The 8,086-nt window shown below is 39.0% G+C and overlaps 1 protein-coding gene across 21 annotated transcripts in view; it reads right to left on the bottom strand.

Moving 5' to 3' along the window:
• The window catches only part of MED12L (mediator complex subunit 12L), a 333,827-nt gene that overhangs the window by 105,254 nt on the left and 220,487 nt on the right, over positions 1-8,086 (bottom strand). The window lies entirely within an intron of this gene.

An 8,086-nucleotide genomic window follows, 5' to 3' on the forward strand; every position in this document is an offset into this window, starting at 1 on the left:
AAGACACCTTGCCCATGGTGCGCATGACCTGCCAGCAAGCAGAGGCAGAACTGTGGCCAAGATCCAGGCAGGCGGCTCAGGCACAAGGCCTCCATGGCTCTGCTACACCATCAGGACAAGCTAAATATCACACCCTAGCAGTGAGGATGGTAACGAGGTGGCTCCTGAAGAGGACGGGGGAGGTCTCAACACAAATGCTTCCACAACTTTAGGGGTTTGAGTGGTTCAGTCCCACTAGCACCTGTGGCACTTGAGAATTTTTGAGAGAAGTAAAATCCCAAAGAGTGGGTTCACTGATTCACTGGGTCAGTCATTCCTTCATTGTATACTTCAGTGCAGGGTCCTTTACCTTTCTGGAAGCACACAACAGTCAGGCACACAACCCACAATGAAGCCGAATGTGGAAGCCATATGAGAGACATGATTAATTCACCGTAAAAATGGAGAGGAAAAGGTAGCTAATTCCAAATGGTGAAACTGAGGAAGGGCTTGGATGAGATGACACCGTGACCAGGATCTTGAAGGAGAAAATAGCATTCAAAAAGGAACATCTCTACACCCAAAGCAGTTTGGAGGAAGGCTCAGCTAGGGGTGCGGACAGTGCTATGGTCGGAGCACAAGGGGCCATGGGGGCCAGAGGCTGCAGCAGGTGAACGTAGAAGATGAGCCTAGGGATGGAGCACAGGATCCTACAGAAGAGCGCTCTGGTGTCGTGCTGTACTATGTGGACTTCTTTACAAGACACGGAAGGTTTCGGAAGAGAAGAACTACATGCTCTTTGCTGGTGCTTTAGGAAAATCAATTTACCAGTACTGGTAGGATGATTACAGATTGAAGGAAGAGCAATCTGTCCTTTAATTGAGGACAGATCAATTAAAAAAAGTCTTCTATCTATGCAGGCAAGAACCGAGGGGGGGGAAACTGACATGGACCTTAGAGACATTTTCAGAGAGAGGTTTTGAGTCCAAGACCATCTGAGAGTAGGGGGATTATATGTAAAATGTACTCATTAATAGCAGTATGTATTTTCAATGGGACCCATAATCCCCACCCTACCCCCTTCCAATTGAGATTCATTGCTCTGAAGATAGTTAGGTTGAGTGAGGTGTTGCATTCTAAAGGAAATACAAGAAGCAGACTCTGGGTATGATGAATTTAATGTGTCAGAGATCAGGGTCAATAAATTTAGCCAGTGGGGGCAAGATATGTATCCACAGCTCTGAAAACATGGCTGGATTAGAAGGCCAGGGGATATCTTTTTGAGACAGTGATGGAAAGAATGAGTTGAGCACCCCGGGGGCCATGCTACACAAGTGTTATGTACAGAACAGACAGAAGACATGCCAGAATGGGGAGTTTAGAGGGTGTAAGGTGGAGGGTGAATTAAAAGGAGCAACAAGGGATCCAGTATACTGGAAATCAAGGAACAAGAGAGATTCAAGGAGGAAGTAATAGTCAACAACATCAAACGCTCTGGAAAGACCAAACATGATGAATCTGTATGTATGAGGTCAGTGATTAACACTGAGGAGGTGGGGTAGAGCCAAATTTGTAATGGACAGTGAGGGAGCAACACTCATCTTGCCATAAAGGACAAGTCAGTTTGCAAGAGTTCCAAGGAGGAAAAAACAACAGCTGTTACTCTAGTTCGGCTTTCTCCAAGGATTTATAAGAACAGTAGAGTGGCCCCTTCCTCTGCAGTGCAGACTGACTGTGTTCCATGTGAAACAGCAAACATAGCAGAAGGCCAAACACATGCTGGGTATAACCAGGCAACCAAGAGAATCCAGCTTCAGCCAGAAAATGGGTACGCTATTTCAGACATTAACATTACCTGGGTTTCTGATTCCTAGCAACCCCACCCACTCTAGTATAAAGTATGTGTAGAGAAAAGCACAGAAGATGGGGGGGGGGGGGGGGGAGAGACACCAAGTGATAGGAATGGGAGTTGAGAACGCAGGGAACGGCTATAAAAGAGAAAAAAAGAATAGAGAAGAGAAAGGAAACGGAATTTAACACTTAAAGTAAGGAGGTAAACTAGTTAAAAAAAAAAAAAATCCTGTGACAAAAATGTGAATTTTTGCCACTTCTGTAATAAAACCCAAATTCAAAAATGTAACATCTTGGGGTATAGTAATTAAAATGTGTATCTTTATTTTAAGTCAGTGTAAACACTACATGCTTATATCTGATTATACTTAGTGGCATTCATCATGAACAATTTTAGCTAATGCATATCTGAATATTTCTACAGCTTTTTAAAAATACTGGCTTTGTGCATTAAAATTTACATCATATAGACATATAACACTCAACACTTTTTATCCTTCTTACTCGACTTAACTCTGTAACTAAAATTTCCTGCAACCAAAAATGCCTAAACTGCAAGTAAATGAAGCATTAACCCAAACATGGTAAGCCTCCTGAGACCAGCTCTTTTCTCCTCCAACAAATACTGGTCTCAGCTTTCACACTTTCCCACAGTGTCAGGCTACATAAGCTATTCTAATTTCCTCCTTTTCAGAAGACAAAACGGTCAAGAAAGAATATAATGAGTGTTTCAAGTAATGATCAGCTCATCATTAAAGGAAAACCAGGAGCTTTCTAGGGGCAACTAAAACATTATGGACCTACTCTGACTTCTTAGTTGAGGAATGTTTTCAATTTTTGATCATTCCAAATTTACATTCAGACACTCCCATTCATTCACTTACTCACTTGGCCTCCTGGAGGGAGAAACAGAGGACGAAGACAGGAAAAAAGAAGCTACTGTTTACTAATACCAACCAAGGTATAAATAATGTAGGAATTATCCTGTATATGATCTCATTTAATCTTTACTATATTACACGGTAGCCATCCCGAACCTTATTTTCCAGAAGAAGAAACAGATTCAGCTATGTTAATTGTTTGTCCCAAGTAAAAAAAGGTATGAACTGGAGGGGCAGAAATCCACATTCCAGTCTGTATGACCCTATAGTTACTAGCCTCTGGTTATGACCCAACACTGCCTCAAGCAAAATTTCCAAAACTAAGTAGCACAGCACAAGGGAGAGGATCAATAAGAGGTCAGGAGTCATATGCAGGCATATCTCCACACTCAATCTCCAAACCATCTCTTCCCTCTAATCAACCATTACACATGAAGTTCTCATACCAGAAAAAGGTAAGTGCTTTATTTAAACCAGACCTGATAGATACAAATCATTTCAAATGACAGATTAAACACAGTAATTCAAGCATAGGGACCTAAAGATACCAATCTCGGCAAGGGAACATTAAAGGGTTTGTAATAATTATACTCCGCAAAAAATCTCAACTACTGGATGTGAGCCACAATTAGAGTGACTTTTGTGTACAGAGAGATCGAACAGTAAGATCTGCTGAAGATTTTACTACAATCCTTGTTGTATGTTCTGGCTCCGTGGAAAAGATATGGGCAAGACAGAGCAATTTGAGCCATGTTTCCATTAAATCTCTGCCTCTTTTTGTTCTGTAATGAGTTAGTGTATTACAAAAGACTAGCAGGCCCTTTACATGGAAAGAAAAAAATCATATGGAAGGGAGAAATGACTAGGAGGCCAAGATAAGCCTTGGTAATACATTTCCCAATGTCTCCCACTAAAAAGGTGGTAAGTAGGAATAGGGTAAAGGATTCTTTCTAGGATTTAGAAAAACTTAATAATGTTACCTAATTTTCATTCCTTCTAAGATTCTAGAAACACATTCTTTCCTTGCATGCTTCTGTCTCTTTAGACTATATTTTGAAAAATCAGTAAGGTTATGGGAATTCTCATCTAAAATTCTGTTAACTAAACCAGAATCCTCCTTTTATAGAACAATGAAACCAAAAAAGTTGAAAAAGTCATCCTGTGTCCCCCCCCAAAAAACAGAGTATGGATCGACCGATTTTGGTTCATGCTCCATGAACCAAATCTATGTCCAAAACAAGATTCTAGATATTCCTATATAAATTCAAAATTCCAAACTCCAATATAGACTTTAGGCTAATACTTCCAAACTACCTCAAAAACATGTGAAAGCAGCCCCTACTGCATATCTCACAGAATGGAGTCTAGCAAATACAGAACAAACCTATTTTCAAAATCCAAGGGGACTTTATTAAAAAGCAAAAGAGCAGAGAGATTGTTCTAAAGATTAAAAATCTAAAAAGACAGTAAAACCCAGGCACCTGGGTGGCTCAGTAGCTTGAGCATCCATATCTGGATTTCAGGTCAGGTCATGATACCAGGGTCATGGGAGAGATCACTCCTCCTCCCCCAACACCCCTCTCTGTCAGGCTCCACACTGAGGGTAGAGCCTACTTAAGCCTCTCTCTCTCTCTATCCCCCTCTCTGCCTTTCCCAGGCTCATGTGTGCTCTCTCTAAAGTAATTTTTTTTTTTAGTTTTCCAAAAATAAAATAAAGTAGGGGTGCCTGGGTGTCTCAGTCAGTTAAGCATCTCACCCTTGGTTTCGGTCAGATTTCATCAGGTCATGATTTCTCGGTTCATGAGTCCGAGCCCCACATGGAGCCACACTGGGCTCTTTGCTGACAGTTCAGAGCCTTCTTGGGATTCTTGGTCTCTCCTCCTCTCTCTCTGTCCCTCCCCAGCTCACTCGCTCTCACTCACGCTCTCTCTCACTCTCTCTCAAAATAGATAAACTTAAAAAACAAGGTCATAAATAAATAAAGACCCTAAAACTAAATGCAAGGTGTGACCAGTGATTGCAAGCCACATCAAAAAAATTAAAAGGGTATTAAAATTAAAAGGGAAATTGCAAAATTTTAATGCAGACAGTATATTTTAAAATATTTTGCTTCAACATTAATCTCAACTGATAATAGCACTGTGATTGGGCAGGAGAATATCTTTGTTTTCAGGAAATATGCTGAAGCAGTTAAGGGCAAAGCATTCGTCACACTGACTATAATTTCAAACAGGTCCACCGAACATATTGGGGATGGGGGGGGGGAATGTGAAACAGGTGAACAATATGTGAGTTGAGATGAAATCTATTTGAACCATTATTTCAATTTGTCTGTAGGTTTAGCATCTTTAAAAATCATATTAGAAAATGGGATGCCTGGGTGGCTTAGTGGGTTAAGCGACTGACTCCTCATTTCATCTCAGGTCGTGATCTCACAGTTCCTGAGATGGAGTCCCATGCTGGGCTCTGCACTGACAGTGCAAACCTGCTTGGGAGTCTCTCTCTCTCTCACCCTCTCTCTGCCCCTCCCCTGCTTGCTCTCCTTCTCTAAATAAATAAATAAATAAATAAACAAATAAATAAATAAATAAATATTTAAAAAATAATACGAGAAGAAAAAACAATCATCTTTAGTTAAAAAAAAATGAAAAAAAAAAAACACATTTTTTAAAACATTGTGGTGGTCAAGAAACACAAACACATCCCAGGATGTCGTCCCGTATTCAAAATAAATTTGGGGTTTGTAAAGGCTAAAACAATGTTATTAAAAGAGCTTCCCTACATTTAATAGGACCTTCCAATGAAGCAGCAAGATAATTATGGTTATAAAGTCTCCTGTGGCTTTTATGAAATAAGAGACTTGCTATAAAAATCAGCAGAAAAAAAATTATGCAGGTTAACCTCTCGGTGATTTGAACAGTAATAAAGTTATGGGCTGTTTTTTAGCTGCTCTTTTCATCAAAGCTATTACACTTTTTTCGTGACTAAACGTGTACTATTTCCCTCTCTGAATGTTAAGTAAGACCAGCGTGAACGAGTCCCAACTTGAGATTGGCATGATACGCTTTAGGACACATACGTAAAGGCTGCCTCACGCTAACTTCTTCATTACTAGACTTAGTCTGTATCACTGGCCAGAGCTTCTAAATAGTACCATCTGACTGTTATGTTACTAAGGGAGGGGAAAGCCTATGCCATATGGCCCCAGCCCAGCTCCAGAAGAGAAAGGGTCACCTACCTCAAGTGGACAACGGGGACCCCAGCTCCCTTCCTCCTCTGTGAGCTTTTTATAAAAATCCCATGTGCAAAGTCAAGGTATCTCATCGTTACAGGGAAAACCTGAGGTCCTTACACAGGAAAAAGATTTTTCTTTAACATAAAAAGTTAATGTTGTTAGTTGGCCCTAATAGGACAAAGTCAACCTGGGTAAAAATGTATTAAAACTTAAGGTAGATAACAGAACTGCCTTTAGGCCTTTAACAGACACTTAGGAAGTATTTGTCCAGATAAAATCCCTAATATGATTGCACACACATGACTGGAAAGTTGGGACGATAATCCCCAGAATGTGCAAAGAAGGCCTTTGCTCAACACATTTTTAAGGAGGCTACAAGGGATACACTCTCTTTGAATTGATGCTGTTAAGACTTGGCAGCTGGTTATTTTTATAGTTGGATTGATTTCATATCATTGATTACTTAAGTCTCACAGCAACAAATGGCAATGAACTCAACCCAAGAAGGGCAAATCTCTCCAACTAAAAGGTCTCCAAGTGTAACCTTTCTCCACAGGACGCAGTAAACTTGCTTTAAATGTAAAAAAGCAAAAATCCACGGAGAAGTATAAACTGGCATGAAGCAGAGTCAAACCTAATGCAGGACTGACTATTTCTAAATCTGGCAAAATCTTTTAAGATTGAGCCACTATTAGGTTGCCTAATTTTTGTTCACAGACTTTCCCTAGGGCGGTCTACTCATCTATAACTTAATCCACCCTAAAGAGAATGGAATGGAGAACCATTTAAATTGTAGTTGTCTGTTTTTGTTTGTTTAGGAACAGGCAATAGAAGAAACAGAATTTTGAATTTTTGACAATTCAACTACTAATATTATTTATTTATTTGAGAGACAGAGACAGAGCGTGAGCAGGGGAGGGGCAGACAGAGGGAGACACAGAATCTTTGGCAGACTCCAGGCTCTGAGCTGTCAACACAGAGCCCGATTTTACAGGGCTTGAACTCACAAACTGCGGGGATCCAACTCAAAAACCTTAAGATCACGACCTGAGCCAAAGTCTGCCGCTTAACTGACTGAGCCACCCAGGTGCCCTCAACTATTAGTATTTAAATTAAACACATTTTTGTTTTTCTGTACTAACACAGAAAGAAAACCAATTAGAACATGCACATATACATACATATATATATATATATATATATACATATACACATATATATACACACACAGATATATATAGATGTAGATATATAGTTTAAAATAATAAAACTTAAAAATAAATTAGTACATAAAGTTACTATACAAATTAGTACATAAATATATATATTTTAAAATAAAATTTAAAATAAAATATATTATATATATATATATAAATAATTTCCTTAAGGTGTAAGTAAACACTAATATCTATTATTGACATATGACTTCAAAAAGATTGCACATTTAATATTTTCATTTATCTTCACCCATGATAGTAACAGGTTTTAATTCCATCTGGTGAAATTTCATTTATTTACTTGTTTGCTGCAAAACCTTGCAATCTTTTGTAGATTTTTATCTGAAAGTTCTAAAATTAATTACAAATAAGAAAAGGTGATTTGAATATATAAATTTATCACTGTGGGAAAACTTTTACAAAGAACAAAGTTGTTTTCTCTTTAAAAATGGAATTCAAAGGATTAGGTGAGAACTCACCCCCAAAATAACTTTAAAATATTTTGAATACTGGGGCGCCTGAGTGGCTCAGTCGGTTAAGCGTCCGACTTCGGCTCAGGTCATGATCTCACGGTCTGTGAGTTCGAGCCCCGCGTCAGGCTCTGTGCTGACAGCTCAGAGCCTGGAGACTGTTTCAGATTCTGTGTCTCCCTCTCTCTCTGCCCCTCCCCTGTTCATGCTCTGTCTCCCTCTGTCTCAAAAATAAATAAACGTTAAACAAAAATTAAAAAAATTTTGAATACTGACATTTGTGTATATATAAAAATAGGTCCACAGAGATCATCAGATTATTGAATAAAACAACAGGTTTCCAATGTTATCACTAGTAGAAACACATTTCAACTTTAGTTTTTAAATAATAAGCTGAATAATATCTTAAAGGATTTGTCCTTCATAAAATACATTCTGATTCCTTTCAATCTA

This window comes from Panthera tigris, chromosome C2 (genome assembly GCF_018350195.1).
Source record: "Panthera tigris isolate Pti1 chromosome C2, P.tigris_Pti1_mat1.1, whole genome shotgun sequence".
Classification (NCBI taxonomy): Eukaryota; Metazoa; Chordata; class Mammalia; order Carnivora; family Felidae; genus Panthera; species Panthera tigris.